General features: G+C 47.0%; 1 protein-coding gene across 1 annotated transcript in view; it reads left to right on the top strand.

The window, feature by feature from the left end:
* The window catches only part of LOC139234015 (KAT8 regulatory NSL complex subunit 1-like), a 217,478-nt gene that overhangs the window by 690 nt on the left and 196,975 nt on the right, over positions 1 to 19,813 (top strand). The gene's annotated exons all lie outside the window — the stretch shown is intronic.

The raw sequence follows: 19,813 nt of genomic DNA, 5'->3' as shown, positions 1-19,813 counted from the left end.
TTCCATCCCACGGAATGCGCATCCTGTGCCATGTAAGAACTCCAGGACACTTTCGGTGTCCTGGACAACCACATGTGCAGGAAATGTCGTCGGCTGGAGCAGCTGGCATCACTGTGATGTGTCCGGGAGGCTGAGAGCTTCGTGGACAGCATGTTTAAGGAGGTGCTCACCCTGCAGAGTGTACAGCCAGAGAGGGAATGGATGACTGCCGAGACAGAAGAGGAGAACTAGGCAGGTATTGCAGATGCGCCCTGAATGCATCTTGTTCTCCAATTTATATTCTGTTCTGAGTACTGGTGAAGGCGATGGTTCCTCTGGGGAGTACAGCCAGAGCCAAGTCTACAGCACCACAGGTGGCTCAGCTGTACACGGGTGGAGGAAGAAGAATGGGAGAGCAGTAGTGGTAGTAAATTCGATCGGGGAGCAGACAGGTGTTTCTGCGACCACAGACATGACTCCAGGATGGTATTTTGCCTTCCTGTTGCCAGGGTTAAGGATATCTCTGAGCGGATGCAGAACATTCTGTGAAGGGAGCGTGAACATCCACAGGTCTGGTCCATATGACATTGTACATTATGAGCACATAAATCTAGGCTGACACTCCCAGTGCAGTGCTGAGGGAACGCTGCAATGTCGGAGGGGCAGTGCTGAGGGAGCGCTGCACTGTCGGAAGTGCTGTCTTTTGGATGAGATGCTAAACCAAGGCCCCGTCTGCCCTCAGGTGGACGTAAAAGATCCCATGGCACTATTTCGAAGAAGAGCAAAGGAGCTATCTCCAGTGTCCTGCAACTAATATTTATCCCTCAATCAACATAACAAAAAAAACAGATTATCTGGTCATTATCACATTGCTGTTTGTGGGAGTTTGCTGTGCGCAAGTTGGCTGCCACGTTTCTGACATTACAACAGTGACTACATTCTAAAATTATTTCATTGGCTGTAAAGCGCTTTGAGACGTCCAGTGGTCGTGCAAGGCGCTATATAAATGCAAGTCTTTTTTCTTTTATTGGTAAAAAGAGGGATGAGGTCCTGCAGGCAGATTTTTGGGAGCTTGGAAAGAGATTAAACAGTTGGACCTCAAAGGTAGTAATCTCTGGATTACTCCCAGTGCCATGCACGAGTGAGTATAGAATTAGGAGGATAGAGCAGATGAATGGGTGGCTGGAGAGATGATGCAGCAGGGAGGGCTTCAGATTCCTGGGGCATTGGGACCTTTACAGGCCTTACGGGTTGCACCTCAACAGGGCCGGAAACCAATATCCTTGTGGGGAGATTTGCTAGTGCTATTGGGGAGGACTGAAACAGATTTTGCAGGCAGATCGGCACCAGCATGTAACATTAGAAAGGAGAAATAAAGTGCACAAAGGATTGGGAGAGGCAAAGAGCACTAAAGTAAGAAATAATAAGGTAATTAGGTGGGGTCAAACTAAAAGAGAATACAGGATGGTGTAAGATGGGTTATAATATGTCTCTACTTATCTGTAGAATAACTCCACGAGGCCCAGTGCTGTGCTTGAACTGCTGTGACCTTAGCCTCTTTATTGTAACTCAGAGTGTCTTCCCCACGTGGTGTCCAGCCTTTTATACAGCTCCTGCCTGGGCCTCCCACAGTTGCACCCTCTAGTGGTACCAGCATAGTATATACACAGAGTATACATATATGACAGGTGATGTGAATGCACGACGTGTAGTAAACAAGGTAAGTGAGCTGCAGGCACAAATAGCCACATGGGAATATGATGCTGTGTCAATAACTGAGACCTGGCTCAAAAAAGGCAGGATTGGGTACTAAATATTCCTGATTCAGGAAGGATAGGGCAGAAAAGATAGGAGTGGCAGTATTAATGAAGGAGAATGTCCTGGAGGGGTCAAGGACAGAATCTATATGGCAAGCGTTAAGAAATAATAGAGGTGCAATTACATAACTAGGTGTATTCTATAGACCACCAAATAGTCAGAAAGATATGGAGAAGCAAGTTTGCAGAGAAATTACAGAGAGGTGCAAGAACTATAGAGTAGTGATAATAGGGTCTTCAATGATCCTAACATAGACTGGGATAGTAATAGTGCAAAGGGCAGAGAGGGGGAAGAATTTCTGCAGTGTGTTCAGGAGAACTTTCTGGATCAGTATGTTTCCGGCCCGACGAGGGAGGAGGCATTGCTGGATCTGGTTCTGGGGAATGAGGTGGGTCAGGTGGAGCAAGTGTCAGTAGGGGAACATTTAGGGAACAGTGATCATAGTATCATAAGGGTTAGATTAGCGATGGAAAAAGAATAAAAATACATAATTGGAGGAAGGTAAATTTCAGTGGGATGAGAGTGGGTCTGGCCAGGGTAAACTGGAATCAAAGATTGGCAGGCAAAACTGTAGTGGAACAATGGGCTGCCTTTAAAGAGGAAATAATTCCGGTACAGTCGAGGTACATTCCTACAAGGGGGAAAGGTAGGGCAACTAAAGTCAGGGCTCCCTGGATGACGAAACAGAGAGAATTTGATGAAGCAGAAAAACAGCGCGTATAATAGATGCAAGGTAGCTAATACATCTGAAAATCAGGCTATATATAGAAAGGTCAAAAGGGAAGTGAAAAAGAAAATAAGAAGGGCAAAGAGAGGGTATGAGAATGGGTGACTTTAATATGCACATAGATTGGGCTAACCAAACTGGAAGCAATATGGTGGAGGAGAATTTCCTGGAGTGTGCATAAGGGATGGTTTTCTAGACCAATATGTCGAGGAACCAACTAGGGGGAGGCCATCTTAGACTGGGTGTTGTGTAATGAGAGAGGATTAATTAGCAATCTCGTTGTGCGAGGCCCCTTGGGGAAGAGTGACCATAATATGGTGGAATTCTGCATTAGGATGGAGAATGAAACAGTTAATTCAGAGATCATGGTCCAGAACTTAAAGAAGGGTAACTTTGAAGGTATGAGGCGTGAATTGGCTAGGATAGATTGGCGAATGATACTGAAGGGGTTGACTGTGGATGGGCAATGGCAGACATTTAGAGACCGCATGGATGAACTACAACAATTGTACATTCCTGTCTGGCGTAAAAATAAAAAAGGGAAGGTGGCTCAACCGTGGCTATCCAGGGAAATCAGGGATAGTATTAAAGCCAAGGAAGTGGCATATAAATTGGCCAGAAATAGCAGCGAACCCGGGGACTGGGAGAAATTTAGAACTCAGCAGAGGAGGACAAAGGGTTTGATTAGGGCAGGGAAAATGGAGTACGAGAAGAAGCTTGCAGGGAACATTGAGATGGATTGCAAAAGTTTCTATAGAAATGTAAAAAGAAAAAGGTTAGTAAAGACAAACGTAGGTCCCCTGCAGTCAGAATCAGGGGAAGTCACAACGGGGAACAAAGAAATGGCAGACCAATTGAACAAGTACTTTGGTTCGGTATTCACTGAGGAGGACACAAACAACCTTCCGGATATAAAAGGGGTCAGAGGGTCTAGTAAGAAGGAGGAACTGAGGGAAATCCTTATTAGTCGGGAAATTGTGTTGGGGAAATTGATGGGATTGAAGGCCGATAAATCCCCAGGGCCCGATGGACTGCATCCCAGAGTACTTAAGGAGGTGGCCTTGGAAATAGTGGATGCATTGACAGTCATTTTCAAACATTCCATAGACTCTGGATCAGTTCCTATCGAGTGGAGGGTAGCCAATGTAACCCCACTTTTTAAAAAAGGAGGGAGAAAGAAAACACGGAATTATGGACCGGTCAGCCTGACATCGGTAGTGGGTAAAATGATGGAATCAATTATTAAGGATGTCATAGCAGCGCATTTGGAAGAGGTGACATGATAGGTCCAAGTCAGCATGGATTTGTGAAAGGGAAATCATGCTTGACAAATCTTCTGGAATTTTTTGAGGATGTTTCCAGTAGAGTGGACAAGGGAGAACCAGTTGATGTGGTATATTTGGACTTTCAGAAGGCTTTCGACAAGGTCCCACACAAGAGATTAATGTGCAAAGTTAAAGCACATGGGATTGGGGGTAGTGTGCTGACATGGATTGAGAACTGGTTGTCAGACAGGAAGCAAAGAGTAGGAGTAAATGGGTACTTTTGAGAATGGCAGGCAGTGACTAGTGGGGTACCGCAAGGTTCTGTGCTGGGGCCCCAGCTGTTTACACTGTACATTAATGATTTAGACGAGGGGATTAAATGTAGTATCTCCAAATTTGCGGATGACACTAAGTTGGGTGGCAGTGTGAGCTGTGAGGAGGATGCTATGAGGCTGCAGAGCGACTTGGATAGGTTAGGTGAGTGGGCAAATGCATGGCAGATGAAGTATAATGTGGATAAATGTGAGGTTATCCACTTTGGTAGTAAAAACAGAGAGACAGACTATTATCTGAATGGTGACAGATTCGGAAAAGGGGAGGTGCAACGAGACCTGGGTGTCATGGTACATCAGTCATTGAAGGTTGGCATGCAGGTACAGCAGGCGGTTAAGAAAGCAAATGGCATGTTGGCCTTCATAGCGAGGGGATTTGAGTACAGGGGCAGGGAGGTGTTGCTACAGTTGTACAGGGCCTTGGTGAGGCCACACCTTGAGTATTGTGTACAGTTTTGGTCTCCTAATCTGAGGAAGGACATTCTTGCTATTGAGGGAGTGCAGCGAGGCGGGACTGACCTATCAAGAAAGACTGGATCAACTGGGCTTGTATTCACTGGAGTTCAGAAGAATGAGAGGGGACCTCATAGAAACGTTTAAAATTCTGATGGGTTTAGACAGGTTAGATGCAAGAAGAATGTTCCCAATGTTGGGGAAGTCCAGAACCAGGGGTCACAGTCTAAGGATAAGGGGTAAGCCATTTCGGACTGAGATGAGGAGAAACTTCTTCACCCAGAGAGTGGTGAACCTGTGGAATTCTCTACCACAGAAAGTTGTTGAGGCCAATTCACTAAATATATTCAAAAAGGTGTTAGATGAAGTCCTTACTACGAGGGGAATCAAGGGGTATGGCGAGAAAACAGGAATGGGGTACTGAGGTTGCATGTTCAGCCATGAACTCATTGAATGGCGGTGCAGGCTAGAAGGGCCGAATGGTCTACTCCTGCACCTATTTTCTATGTTTCTATGGCAGCCAACATAAAAGGGAATCCAAAAGTCTTCTAAAGGCATATAAATAGTAAAAGAGTAGTAAGAGGAGGGGTGAGGGGGATTGGGGAGCAGAAAGGAGGTGAGGGTAGGCTGAGATACTAACTGAGTACGTTGCGTCTGTCTTCACCAAAGAAGAGGATGCTACCATAGACATAGTGAAGGAGGAGGTAGTGGAGACAGTTGATAGGATAAAAATTGAGAAAGAAGCTGTAGTGTATGGAGAAAGAGTCAGACTGAACACTGTGAGTTCAAAGTAAAGTGTGACCTTAGTCTTTTATTGCGGGTCTCCAGAGTGCCTCTCCAACCTGTGAAGCCTCCTTAAATACCTATGCGCCTAAGGGATTATGGGATCCCTTGGGACTCCAGGGGATGAGCCCTCTGATGGCTGTACAAAGTAAATACAAGTTTACATCGACAACAACACTCCCCGCCCCCCCCCCCAAAGTCAATAGTGCAACTATTTACAATGTGAGTCGATCTGGGGCCCTTCTTGCCCTGGTTGATCATCTCAGTGTGAAAGCTGGTGTTGCTGAGTCATTTCTTGTGTCCTCGCTGGGCTGCTGTGCAGCTGGCCTTGCTGGGTTGCCTGGTGTGTTGGGCCCTGCTGGGCTGCTGTGGATGATGGGTTCTGCTTCGTGGTCAACCGTGTGCCGGTTGCCACTGGTGTGTATGCTGGGGGATCAAAAAAGGTAGGGTCCAAGGTGGGTTGCTCAGGATAGTCCGTGAATCTGAGTTTGATTTGGTCCAAGTGTTTCCAGTAAATGAGTCCATTTGAAAGTTTGACCCGAAACACCCTGCTCTTTGGCCACAACAATGCCGGGAAGCCACTTGGGACTTGTCCATAATTGAATACAAATACAGGATCATTGACTTCAATCTCGCATGACACATTTGCGCAATCATGGTATGCACTTTTTGAAGCCGCCTGCTCTCTACTTGTTCATGTAGATCAGGGTGAACTAACGAGAGCCTTGTCTTAAGTGCTCTTTTCAAGAGCAGTTCAGCAGGTGGGATCCCAGTGAGTGAGTCGGGTCTCGTGCGGTAGCTAAGCAGGACTCGGGATAGGCGAGTCTGCAGTGAGTCTTCAGTTACCCTCTTCAAGCCTTGCTTGATGGTTTGCACTGCTTTCTCTGCCTGACCATTGGACGCTGGTTTAAACCGGGCCGATGTGACATGTTTGATTCCGTTACGGGCCATGAATTCTTTGAACTCAGTACTCGTAAAACATGACCCGTTGTCGCTCACCAGGACATCGGGTAAGCTGTGTGTGGCAAACATGGCCCGCAGGCTTTTAGTGGTGGCAGCGGATGTGCTAGCCGACATTATCTCACATTCAATCCACTTGGAGTATGGATCGACAAGCACAAGGAACATTTTACCCAAGAACGGGCCTGCATAGTCGACGTGTACCCTAGACCACGGTTTGGAGGGCCAAGACCTTAAACTTAGTGGCGCCTCCCTGAGTACATTGCTTAACTGTGAGCATATATTACATTTGTGAACGCAGGACTCTTCAGTCCGCATTGATACCGGGCCATCACACGTGGGATCTGGCTATCACTTTCATCATTATGATGCCTGGGTGGGTACTGTGGAGGTCATTGATGAAGGTGTCTCTGCCCTTCTTGGGGACCACTACTCGATTGCCCCACAGAAGGCAATTTCAACTTTGCGCCACTGGAACGGTTTTATCTCTTCCTGCATTTCCACTGGGACACTGGACCAGCTCCCATGAAGCACACAGCTTTTGACTCGAGATAGTAAGGGGTCCTGGCTTGTCCAGGTTTTGATCTGCCAGGCAGTGACGGGTGATTGCTCACTCCCAAATGCTTCCACAACCATGGCTAGATCTGCGGGCTGTGCCATTTCCACCGCCGTGGTGGGCAAAGGCAGCCTACTGAGAGCATCAGCGCAGTTTTCTGTGCCTCGCCTGTGGCGGATGGCGTAGTTGTATGTGGAAGTGAGCGCCCATCTCTGGATGTGGGCCAATGCGTTGGTATTTATCCCTTTACTCTCAGAAAACAGGGATATCAGTGGCTTATGGTCAGTTTCCAATTCGAATTTTAGCCCAAACAGGTATTGATGCATTTTCTTTACCCCATAGACACACGCTAATGCTTCTTTCTCAATCATGCTGTAGGCTCTCTCAGCCTTATACTGACTCCTGGATGCATAAGCAACCGGTTGCAGTTTCCCGAAATCATTAGCTTGTTGCAATAAATGCCCGACGCCATATGACAACGCATCACATGCTAGTACCAAACGCTTACATGGATCATACAACACAAGCAATTTGTTTGAGCATAACAATTTACTTGCTTTTACAAAGGCATTTTCTTGGCTTTTGCCCCAAACCCATTCGTCCCCTTTTCATAATAAGACATGTAGTGGTTCTAGCAGTGTGCTGAGACCCGGTAAGAAGTTACCAAAGTAGTTCAGGAGTCCCAGAAACGACTGCAGCTCCGTCACGTTCTGTGGCCTCGGTGCGTTCTCGATTGCCTCTTCGCGTTGGTGGGCCTGATGCCATTTGCCGCAATCTTCCTTCCCAGGAACTCCACTTCAGGCGCCAGGAAAACGCACTTTGAGCATTTTAACCTGAGCCCCTCGCAGTTGTGTCAACTAAGAACCTCCTCCAGGTTCTGCAAATGCTCAACTGTGTTCCGACCTGTGACCAAGATGCCGTCTTGGAAGACCACGGTGTGCAGGACCGATTTCAGTAAGCTTTCCATGTTTCTCTGGAATATCGCCGCCGCCGATCCAATTCCAAACGGGCATCTGTTATAAACAAAGAAACCTTTGTGCATGTTGATGCAGGTGAGAGCCTTCAATGATTCCTCCAGTTCCTGCGTCATTTAGACTGAAGTCAGATCCAGCTTTGTGACCGTCTTTCCTCCTTTCAGCGTTGCAAAGAGGTCGCCAGCCTTTGGTAGTGGGTATTGGTCCTGCAGGGAGAAACGATTGACAGTTACTTTGTAATCGCCACAGATTCTGACGGTGCCATCTCCCTTGAGGACTGGGACCCTTTCTCTCATCATGTACAATACTGCTCTCGCCTTGTGATGGATGGGTCGCACCCCCGGAATTAGGTGGATCTGCACATTTGCTCCTTGGAATTTCCCGATGGCTGGTTCGAACAGCGAAGGACATTTGTTTAAGACCTGGGCCCACGAAGTGCAGTCAGCGGGCGATAGCGCTCGGACATTGTCCCAGTTCCAGCGTATCTGTCCCAGCCAGCTCCTGCTGAGCAACGTGGGACCATCGCCCAGTACCACCCAGAGTGGTAGCTTGTGCACCGCTCCATCGTAGGAGACCTTTACACTAGCACTGCCGATTACAGGAATCAGTTCTTTCATGTAAGTTCTTAGTTTCGTGCGAACTGGAGTTAAGACTGGCCTTGAGGCCTTGTTCCACCACAGCCTTTTGAAAGTCTTTTTGCCCATGTTGGACTGGTTCGCACCCGTGTCCAGCTCCGTTGACACCGGGAGTCCATTTAGTTCAACATTCAGCATTATCAGGGGACAATTCGTGGTGAATGTGTGCACCCCATGTACCTCTGCCTCCTCGATCTGAGGCTCTGGTTCGTCATGATCCTCCGTGGATCTGTCCTTCTCTGCAACATGGTGGTTTTCAGGTTTAACAGGCTTTGCAGCTCGCCTGCACACTCGGAGGTGTCCCATTGTTCCACTGCTCTTGCAAACGTACTCTTTGAATCGGCATGAATGGAAACGATGATCACTCCCGCAGCACCAACAAGGTGTTAATGGCTTGCATTCATCACCCTTGATGGTGGACTCTGAGTCATCTGCGGACGTGTAGCTGCAGCTATGTGTGACCTGCCCTATACGTTACAATTCGAAAACAACATCACTTTGTTCACAGTACTTGTAGCAGCACTTATGTGCTGAGAGATTTGCTTCGTATTGTCACTGGTGGCAATGAACGCCTGGGCTATTGCTATGGCCTTATTCAAGGTTGGGGTCTCTACAGTCAAAGGTTTGCGAAGCATGGTTTCGTGGCCAATGCCAAGTATGAAAAAGTCTCTGAGCATGTCCTTCAAATTCGCAAAGTCCTGCAAGGCATCTTAGCTGGGGGACATAACTCGCCACTTCCTGGCCTTCAGACCTTTTGTCGGTGTAGAACCAGTACCTTGCCATCAGAATGCTTTCCTTCAGGTTCAAATGCTCTCGGACCAGTGTGCACAAATCGTCATATGATTTCTTTGTGGGTTTCGCTGGAGTGAGCAGATTCTTCATAGGTTGGTGCCCCATAGACGATGAGGAGCATCGCCCTTCATTTTGCAGCACTCTCTTCCCCATCTAGCTCGTTGGCCACGAAGTATTGGTCGATTCGCTCCACAAAAGTTTCCCAATCATCTTTCTCCAAGACTTTCTCCAGGATGTCCACTGATCTCTGCATCTTTGTGTTCGCTATCTGTATCTTGTCGCCAGTTGTTGTGTATGGAGAAAGTCAGACTGAACACTGTGAGCTCAAAATAAAGTGTGACCTTAGTCTTTTATTGCAGGTCTCCAGAGTGCCTCTCCAACCTGTGAAGCCTCCTTAAATACCTGTGCTCCCAAGGGATTATGGGATCTCTTGGGACTCCAGGGGATAAGCCCTCTGGTGGCTCTACAGAGTAAATACAAGTTTACATATATAACACAAGCGTTATTAGAAAGAACTGTACCAAAGGTAGATAAGTCACCAGGACCGATGGGATGCATCCTTGGATGCTGAGGGAAGTAAAGGTGGAAACCTCAGAGGTACTAGCCATAATATTCTAATCCTCCATAGATACGGGGGTGGACTGGAGAATTGCAAATGTTACATCTGTTTATATATGCAGACTATAGATATACTTTCTGTGTCGTCACTGTATAGTTGCATAAGATGGAGAATTGTTTACCTGATGTACTATCAATAAGGTTTACACTGTCTGTATACATGCTGGCACCACTAGAGGGTGCAACTGGTGGAGACTGGGGTTTCCTGCCCTGGTGACAGGGGCTGTATAAAAGGGGAGCCATCATGCGGCTGCCTCACTCTGGAGTTACCAATAAAGAACCAAGGTCACTACAGTTTGAGTACAACACCTTGCCTTGTGGAGTTATTCATAAGTGCATTAGAGACATAACAACTGGTGACGAGAATACAGACTTTTACTCGATTATGGCACACTAAAAGATTTCGCAGGGGGCGATGATTTGGATGCCTTCACGGAAAGGCTCGAGCAATATTTCGTGGCAAACAACCTGGCAGGGGAGACGGACACATTGGCGGAGAAACACCAGACTATACTGCTGACCAGTTGTGGGCCAGAGGTCTACCACCTCGTCAGGGACTTGCTGGCACCCACGAAGGCCAAGGATAAGACATACGATGAGCTGACTGAACTAATTCGCGACCAGCTAAAAGCAAAAGAGTGCATCCTCACAACCAGGCACAGATTCTACACTCACCGCAGACCTGAGGGCCAGGAGATTTCAAAATATGCTGCCGACCTCAAGAGACTTGCGGCACCATGGTGATTTTGGCATGCACCTCAACGAAGCATTGCGAGACATCTTCGTTGTAGGAATTGGCCACGAGGGCCTCCTTCACAAGCTATTATCTGCCGACACCACAGTCAACCTTTAGAAGGCCATCAGCATCAGTCAGGCATTCATGACCTCGATCTGCAGCACCAAGCAAATTATTCATCCTGTGGACTCAAACCTGGCAAGTACTGTACACAGAATGGTGCCTTTCACAGGCAAGACTGTAGAACGTGGCTCTGCCCAGGGCAGTGAGCTCTGATCTCAGGGTTCCAGAACTCAGCATCTGCCAAGGGGTGCTAATCGAGTAGCACCATGCTGGCATTGTGGAGGAAACCATAGGGCTCACCAGTGTCGGTTTGCTGAGTACGAAGAACCACCTCCAATATATGTGTAAAAGAAATACGACTCACTGTCTAGCAGGGGAGTTGGTAGATGACTTTGAATCCAGCGGGGAGTATGATAATTTGGCCAGAGAGGCAGCTCAGCCCTAAGAAGAAGTGTATGGAGTGTATACCTGCTCCACCGATTGTCCTCCAGTGAAGATGGAAGTTGAGATAAACGGCGTTTCTGTCTTCATGGAAGTGGACATGGGAGCAAGCCAGTCAGTGATGAGCCAGGATGCCTTTGAGAGGCTATGGAACTAAAAACAATCCGAGCTGGTTCCAGTACAGGAAAAGTTGCGCACCTACACAAAGGAGCTGATCCCAGTCCTTGGTAGTGCAGATGTAATTGTAATCCATAAGGCGTGGTGCACAAGTTACCTCTGGATTGTTGCAGGTGATGGTCCAATGCTACTTGGAAGAAGGTCGATGGGGAAGATCCATTGGAAATGGGAAGACCTCTTCACTCCAGCAATCGATGTCCCCTGTGCTCAGAGGCAGAGCAAAACCTCACCTTCGCTTGGGCCGGTCACCAGAGAACAGACCAGCGCAGTACTTGAGGCACAAACCGTCCATCATGACTGCGTGGCAATGATACGACCGGAACGACCTAAAAGTAACTTCCCGGCTCCAGTGGCAGGACTCCTGAGGAGGAAGATCGAATTCACAGACACTCTTCCAGCTTTTGTGACAGAATCGCAGGAGAGAACAATCAAGGCAGTCGACCTCGAGGACAGAGGCAAGATGGCGTCCCTGCTGCAGTGAGGTGTGGCGTGGCAGGGTTAAAGGAGACATGCAACCAACTGAACTTAGAGACATTGTATGCACGGCAATCAATGTAACGAACCGATTAAGAATGTAAAGAACAAAATGTTGCGAGATGTCGGGAATAGAGTGTCCCCAAAAGTAGCAAGCGAGCGAATTCGGGAGGGTAAAGGCACTGATCCTGATACCCTGCCCCAGGTGTCCCCACAAGTTATCGGCCAGCGACCTCAGGAGGGTGAAGGCACTGATCCTGATACCCTGCCCCAGCTCTATCCCACGCTGCAGGCACCTGATGGCACTATTCACCACGGACCTGGGAATGAAAACGGCGCCAATACGTGCACTTGGCTGCTGTGGCCCACCACCCAGGTGGAGACGGTGCAGCCCCCAGACCCAGTCGCTACCTTGGCCATGTCCAGGAGCGAAAGGTCAGAACCAACGAATTCCCCAAACGGGACCTGGAACAGTCAGGTTCCCAACACTGTTAGAGAGCAGGCAGAAGATTCTGCAGCCCTCAAAGGAGGACGGGGAGGCCACATACATCACCACTAGGCAACGGCAAAGGCCCTGAGTCCTGGCTAGGTGAGCGAACCAAGCCCACCGCGCTAGCAGGGGGCACAGCGCCACCATCAGATGACAAGACCCCGTCCAGTTGCTCTGGAACTAGCATCCTCACATACCTGTACTGCTACCTCAGTACTGACCATGACTGAACCATGAATGCAATCTACCCAATCTTGGCGCACGACCGTAAAACGTAACGAATGTAAATCACTGAACCAAGGTGTCACGATACAAACTGTAAAAAAAAAAAGGGGGGTTTTCTTCTTTTCTTTGTACTTGCACTGTGTGTGTTCCTGTATGTTAATGTAACGGGCCAGCTACATGATCTCGCTGTTGGGGGGTGGGGTTGGGTAATGGATGTATATAGTCACGGAAACACACATGGATCACACCCAGAACCCACTGGAATCTCCACTGCATCATCGAACCATCCAAACTGGTAAGCACTACCCAATGTTGTGGCAAAAGGACTTGGGGGTTAACGGGGAGAGAGCCAAGCCAAAGCACAGCCAGGGTGCAAGGGCTATTGACACTTAAGTCTGTGGAGAGCTAAGCCAGAGCGCATAGTGCAAAGGTAATTGGCATAAAGGACTTGGGGGAGAGTGATGTTATATATGCAGACTGTAGATATACTCTCCTCTCTGTGTAGTTGCACAAGATGGAGACTTGATGTACTATCAATAAGGTTTGCACTGTGTATATACATGCTGACACCACTAGAGGGTGCAACTGGTGGAGACCGGGGTTTCCTGCCCTGGTGGCGGGGGCCATATAAAAGGGGAGCCACCATGCGGCTGCCTCACTCTAGAGTTACAAATAAAGGACCAAGGTCACTACAGTTTGAGTACAACACATTGCCTCATGGAGTCATTCATAAGTACATGACAGACATAATAACATCATTGTTCAAAAAAGGGTGTAAAGATAAACCCAGCAACTACAGGCCAGTCAACTTAACCTCGGTAGTGGGGAATCTTTTAGAAATAGTGATCAGAGACAAAATTAACAGTCACTTGGACAAGTGTGGATTAATTAAGTAAAGCCAGCACGGATTTGTTAAAGGCAAAGTGTGTTTAACTCACTTGATCGAGTTTGTTGATGAGGTAACAGAGGGGGTTGATGAGGGTAATGTGGTTGACATGCTGTATATGGATTTCCAAAAGGCGTTTGACAAAGTGTCACATAATAGGCTTGCCAGCAAAGTTGAAGCCCATGGAATAAAAGGGACAGTGGCAGCATGGATACAAAATTGTCTCAGTGACAGGAAACAGAGAGTAGTGGTGAACGGATGTTTTTCGGACTGGAGGAAGGTATACAGTGGTGTTCCCCAGGGGTCGGTACTGGGACCACTGCTTTTCTTGATATCTATTAATGACTTGGACAGGTGTACAGGGCACAATTTGTAGATGACACAAAACTTGGAAGTATAGTGAACAGTGAGGAGGATAGTGATAGACTTCAGGAAGACATAGACAGGCTGGTGGGATGGGCGTACACGAGGCAGATGAATTTAACGCAGAAAAGTGTGAAGTGATACATTTTGGTGCAAAGAATGAGGAGAGGACATAGAAACTAAATGGTGCAAGTCTAAAGCGGGTGCACGATCAGAGAGACCTGGGGGTATATGAGCACAAATCATTGAAGGTGGCGGGGCAGGTTGAGAAAGTGGTTCAAAAGGCTTGCGGGTTCATGAATAGAGGTGTAGAGTACAAAGTGAGGAAATTATGATGAACCTGTATAAAACACTGGCTTGGCCTCAACTGGAGTATTGTGTCCAATTCTGGAAACCACACTTTAGGAAGGATGTGAAGGCCTTAGAGGGTGCAGAAAAGATTCACGAGAAAGATTCCAAGAATGAGGGATTTCAGTTTCATAGACTGGAGAAGCTGGGGTTGTTCTCCTTGGAGCAGAGTAGATTAAGAGGAGATTTAATAAACGTGTTCAAAATCATGAGGGATCTGGATAGAGTAGATTGGGAAGAACTGTTCCCATTGGCAGTAGGGTGGAGAACCAGAGGACACAGATATAAGGCGATTGTCAAAAGAACCAAAAGCGATGTAAGAAAAAATCTTTTTACGCAGCGAGTGGTTAGGATCTGGAATGCACTGCCTGAAAGAGTAGTGGAGGCAGACTCAATCTTATCTTTCAAAAGGAAGTGGATAAGTACCTGAAGGAAAATAAATTGCAGGGCTATGGGGAAATGGCGAGGGAGTGGGACTGGCTGAGACTAGCTGGATCGGCATGAGCTCGATGGGCCGAATGGCCTTCTTCCATGCTGTAACAAAAGAAAAAAAAATCTTGTATTTAAACCCATGAGTCTCATACCCCCCGATAACCCAGCCCCAGTTTGGGAACCTCTATTCAAGCAGACAGCACCCCACGGAGTGAGGTGAGATAGGAATTTGACAAAAGTGAGAATTCAGGGCAGTTTAATGGAACTTAAGTAGATAAGAATATAAGTTTAACTGTAGTTTAACTACCATTTATAGTAAGCACAGGAAGGGACAGTGCTGTGCAGTTCCTGCAGGATGTGGGAGGTTTGAGCAGCAGATGTTAACTTGGACATACACATCTGCGGGAAGTGTCTCAACTGAGATTAAGTGAGCTCAAGATTTCAGAACTTGAGGTGCTGTTGGAGACAATGTGGCACATCAGGGAGGGAGAGAAGTTTCTGGAGTAAGCGTTTCAGATAGTAGTTACCCCATTGAGAGATAAGGAGCTGGCAGTGGGGAGGTGGCAGTGATAGGAGTGGTGAGTATTCACGGCTCAGGGAAAGTGACGAGGTAGAGAGGCCCAGAACAAGTTACCCTCTCCAACATGTTTGAGGGACTGGGTTGCTGTGGGGAGGATGAGGACTCTGGGCAAAGCCATCAAATGGGTAACAGTAGCACCGAGAACCATGAGTTGTCTGAAGGTGGGGAGAGATTAGCAATCCCGTGGTAATCTCCGTATTTAGCAAAAGCTATGGCGCGCAGAAGGACTAAAGAGAGTAGAGAAGGAAATTCAAATGAACCAGTTATGAAACAGAACAAGATTCAGACACAGGAACGAGATGTGAGCTTGAAGAAAAAAACATGGGAAAAGAAAGTGTTAAATACAAACCAAGAAAGTGCCTGCAAAGGTCAGAGTCTGGACAGCAACTGGGGAACTGGAAACAATGATATCCCAGGAAGATATCAGAAGATTTAACAGCAACTTAGTGAACTCTGGGCAGTGGGAAATAAACAACAACAACTTGCATTTATATAACACCTCGAACAGTAAAAATCCCATGGCGCTTCACAGGAAATGTAATAAAACAAATAAGGAGCCACATAAGGAGTTCTTAGGACAGGGGTTTCATCGAGTTACATTGTGGGGAATTTTAACATCAAGGGGTGAGTGGGTTTGGGAGTGGATGACGAGTAAAATGCGCTGGCTCTAACCTGCCAACTTCCACATTTCACTGGGGCGTGTTCGGCAGCGTTCAGAACACCCCCGCAGGAGAGGGAGTTACCAATTGAAAGCAATGAAGAGGTAGTTAACAGGTTTTCAACTTTCACTGTGGGTCCACGGGTTTCCTGGGCTTCCTGAACCTTGCCAGTGGAAGCAAGGCAAGAGCACAGTGGCAATTGAGGGGGCTCAACAAATGACTGGCAAAAAATACCATAACAATGGAGACTTCACACCTGCTTCCTGGCCTCAGTGAAAGTCTTTTGCTCACAGCACTCGTTCTGAGGGTTTGCTTTCAGCACTTTGCGGCTGATTTCTACAACTTTGGAGGTGGTACCTACTTGTTTTATTCGTTCATGGGATGTCACTGGCAAGGCTGGCATTTATTGCCCATCCCTAATTGCCCTTGAGAAAGTGGTGACCCGCTTTCTTAAACTGCAGAGGGCAGTTAAGAGTCAACCACATTGCTATGGGTCAGGACAGCAGATTTCCTTCCCAAAAAGGGATTAGAGAACCAGATGGTCACCATTACTCGCTTTTTATTCCAGATTTATTTAGTTAATTTGAATTTAAATTAGCCAGCTTTCATGGTGGGATTTGAACTCATGTCGCAGGATCATTAGCCCAGGGATATTGGATTACTAGTCCAGTAACATATCCAATATGCTGCCGTACCCTGCTTTGGAGGTGACTTTCACTGCATTGGAGTTTACTCTCACTACTGTGCGTCTGATCTCAACTTTACATCTATCATATATCAGATCAGCATGGGTGCCGCTAATGCTGTTTCACCTTGGATCTCAGATGAGAACCAAAATGAGCCCCAGCAGTAACAACACCAGCAGCAGCAAGAGCAGCAGCAGCCTTCTCCTCACAGACCTGCCACTCCACAGGAGAGGGGATGAGCAGCTCGCAGGAGGCGAAACCCCGCAACACAGTGTATATAGCCAGAGTATCAGCTTCCTTGACATGACATGTCCGAACACCAGTGCCTCAGGTCGTGGCAGACATTTGTATCCGACTGCCAACTGGACTTGGTTTTACCAGTGGCTGTCAAAGTGACCACCGCCTTCAACTTCTTCATCTCAGGCTCCTTCCAGGTATCTGCAGGAGACATTTGCAAAGTTTTGCAGTCGGCTGCCCACAAATGTGTAACACATGTGACTGATGACATGTTTGCCAGGGCAGGAAATTATGTATACTTTGCCATCAATGAAGCCAGTCACAATGAGTGTGATCTCTTTGTGCTTCCAAACAAACTTACCAGCTGTCTGCTTGGACACAAGGACTATCCACTTAAGAGGTGGCTGATGACACCCGTGAGGAGCCCAAGCAACGAGGCCGAAGAGCACGACAATAAAAGCCATATGACAACGAGGTATGTCATTCAGCAAGCAATCAGGATGCTGAAGATGCGCTTCAGATGCCTCAACCGATCGGTGGCGCCCTTCATTACGCACCACCCGGGGTCTCCAGAATGATGCGTCGAGCTGAACAGAACTTGGAGGGCCCTGCGCCTTCCAAAGAGGACACTCCACTGCTGTCCCTGTCTCCACCATCTGCTCTTGCTTGTGTGATCTGTGAGACACCAGATGACAACACAACTATCTGTATTGCTCCCACTGACATATGTATCTGCGCTGGTGTATGCGTAAGTGACAAATGAATTTCAATCCAGAGAAGTGTAAGATAATACATTTGGGAGGACTAACAAGGCAAGGGAATACACAATAAATGATAGGATACTGAGAAGTGTTGTGGAACAAAGGAACCTTGGAGTGCATGTCCACAGATCACTGAAGGTAGCAGGACAGGTAGATAAGGTGGTTAAGAATGTAAATTCCCGGATTCTTTTACTTCAATCTGGTTCAGTAAAATTATTGAGTCGAATACCTCTTGTGCTTTGAACAAAGCAGTCTTTATTACCGGCCAGTAAGACCTATCAGACAGAAGATATACTCTCTGAATAGAGCGTACACACTCCCTACGGATAGGTGAAGTTACATCGTAAAGCGTTAACAGTTATACAGTTTTGAAATCAGATAACAAAATACAAATGGATTGACAGTCTAACTCAGCCACTCATTAGTCAATCTATATGAGATGTTCTTCTTGAAAGCTCAAGCATTGCCTCTAAATGTTTCAATCTCATGGTGTGACTATTAACTGAGACCTTGCAATTCTGCAGATGTATTTCATGTTACAATTATATATTATTGGCAGGATTAGTGACTTGAAACCTTGAGAAAGACTGTTAGCTATGCTGATGTTGCACTATTTGCAATCTGACATTCTCCCAGCTATTCTTCCATGGCTTATACATTTTCATATATCCCGTTTACCTTACTGTCCTTAATTGCATATATTCCGTTCAGATATCCACATCCCCCCTTTTATCATTCTATGATAACATTTAGGATCATTCTATGAGTATTGCATTCATCCGTTCGCACTCCCTTTCCAGAATCATATTATTGTTGAGTAGTTCTCTAGTTTGTTGGATCATAACCCGGGAAGCCTTGACCACAAGAGGGTCTGCTAACCTTGTCATCATTACTTTACAGCAGAGGTTAAGGCAACCAACAATCAAACAGCAGGTAATTATTACTACGATGAGAATAATTGCCACATGTATTAGATAGGATCTCCAAGATCCACCCAGAAACCAATCAAACCTGCTAAGTTCTTTTGCTGGTGTGGATAACTTCTTCACCTCCCTCCTTATGTGATCGGCAAGGTGGGTTATGTTTTCTGAACTATCAGGAATGTAAGTGCAACATTCAGATCCTATCACGGCACACGTTCCCCCTTTCTCAGCTAACAGGTAATCGAGGGCCATTCGGTTTTGTAATGCTACGGTCCTTATCGCTACCATTTCAGCTGTGATGCCCTCCAGAGCCTCAGCAGTGCAGTTAGCTACCTGTTCCAATATCGTTTCTAAGTTCTGTACTTCATCCATGAGACGTTTTATCCCCACTGGGAATACCAGGACCCCAAAGAACTTGTCGGTGGGGGTGATGGCTCACTTAACTCGTACGGAGGCATGTACTTCCGCCAAGGTACGTACTTGTCGCATAAATGGCACCACATATCCCATATAGCAGGACCCTGTCCATCGCCTGGGCAACCAAGGATATGCCTTATGACCGCACACGAAATACGTGCCGTTAAAGGCTGCTTTTGGTATATTGCCTCTGGATCCCAGGACTGGGCCCATACCCTCCCGTCTGTGCTATTTGGATCATAAGAGTGAAGGGTAACCCGTGTACCTGTGGTGAGGTTGAGACTTTGTGGGCAATTGCTATACCCTACGACATGTCCCCTTGTACTGGTATCATTTCGAATTAGACATATGCCCCCTGTTGGCCTCCCAATCCCTGAGATGTTGATCAGAGCTATGAATGGGGGTTCCTTTTCCCGGTTGTAGGTTGGTTGGTACCATCCCTGGAATGTCTGAATACTGGGATCTCCAATACTCTCCCACTTGGTGACCTCACCGTGTTCGTTCAGGTGGTAACGGTATGTTACCCCTCCTGGTCTCCGTGATCCCTCTTTTGACCCGCCTTTCATCATTCGTACTAGTATTGGTCCCCCTCCTTTTATTATGGTTTGGCTTTGAATCCATCTAACAGTCTCAGTTAGAGTCAGTGGAATGGTGTGTAAAGGAATTCCCCCTTTGGAATGTATAGGGATATGTGAACACACCCAGCATTTAGAGAAGTGCCCTTTTTCCGCATAAACGTAAGACATATACAAAAAGGTGTTTACATGGAGCTCTCGCCTTTGTCTTCCTTCCCGTGCACTAAAACTGTCATATATTAACACTATTATGCAGACAGTAGCATACAGACACAGTCTCATCTTATAAATAGTCCAATTATTTAGCTGATAAAAAGAGTTCTGTTTTCACGTTTCCCTTCAGGTCTCCGTCAGTGTATTTGGCTGTCTGACAGGTAAGAGTTCAAACTGATCCTCCTTCAACTGCCTTGTTCAGCTATAGGGAGGAGGAGATCTGGAACAGAAACAA

This window comes from Pristiophorus japonicus, chromosome 21, assembly GCF_044704955.1.
Source record: "Pristiophorus japonicus isolate sPriJap1 chromosome 21, sPriJap1.hap1, whole genome shotgun sequence".
Taxonomy (NCBI): Eukaryota; Metazoa; Chordata; class Chondrichthyes; family Pristiophoridae; genus Pristiophorus; species Pristiophorus japonicus.
The sequence above is the reverse complement of the archived record's forward strand: the minus strand, read 5'-3'. Positions and strand labels throughout refer to the sequence as shown.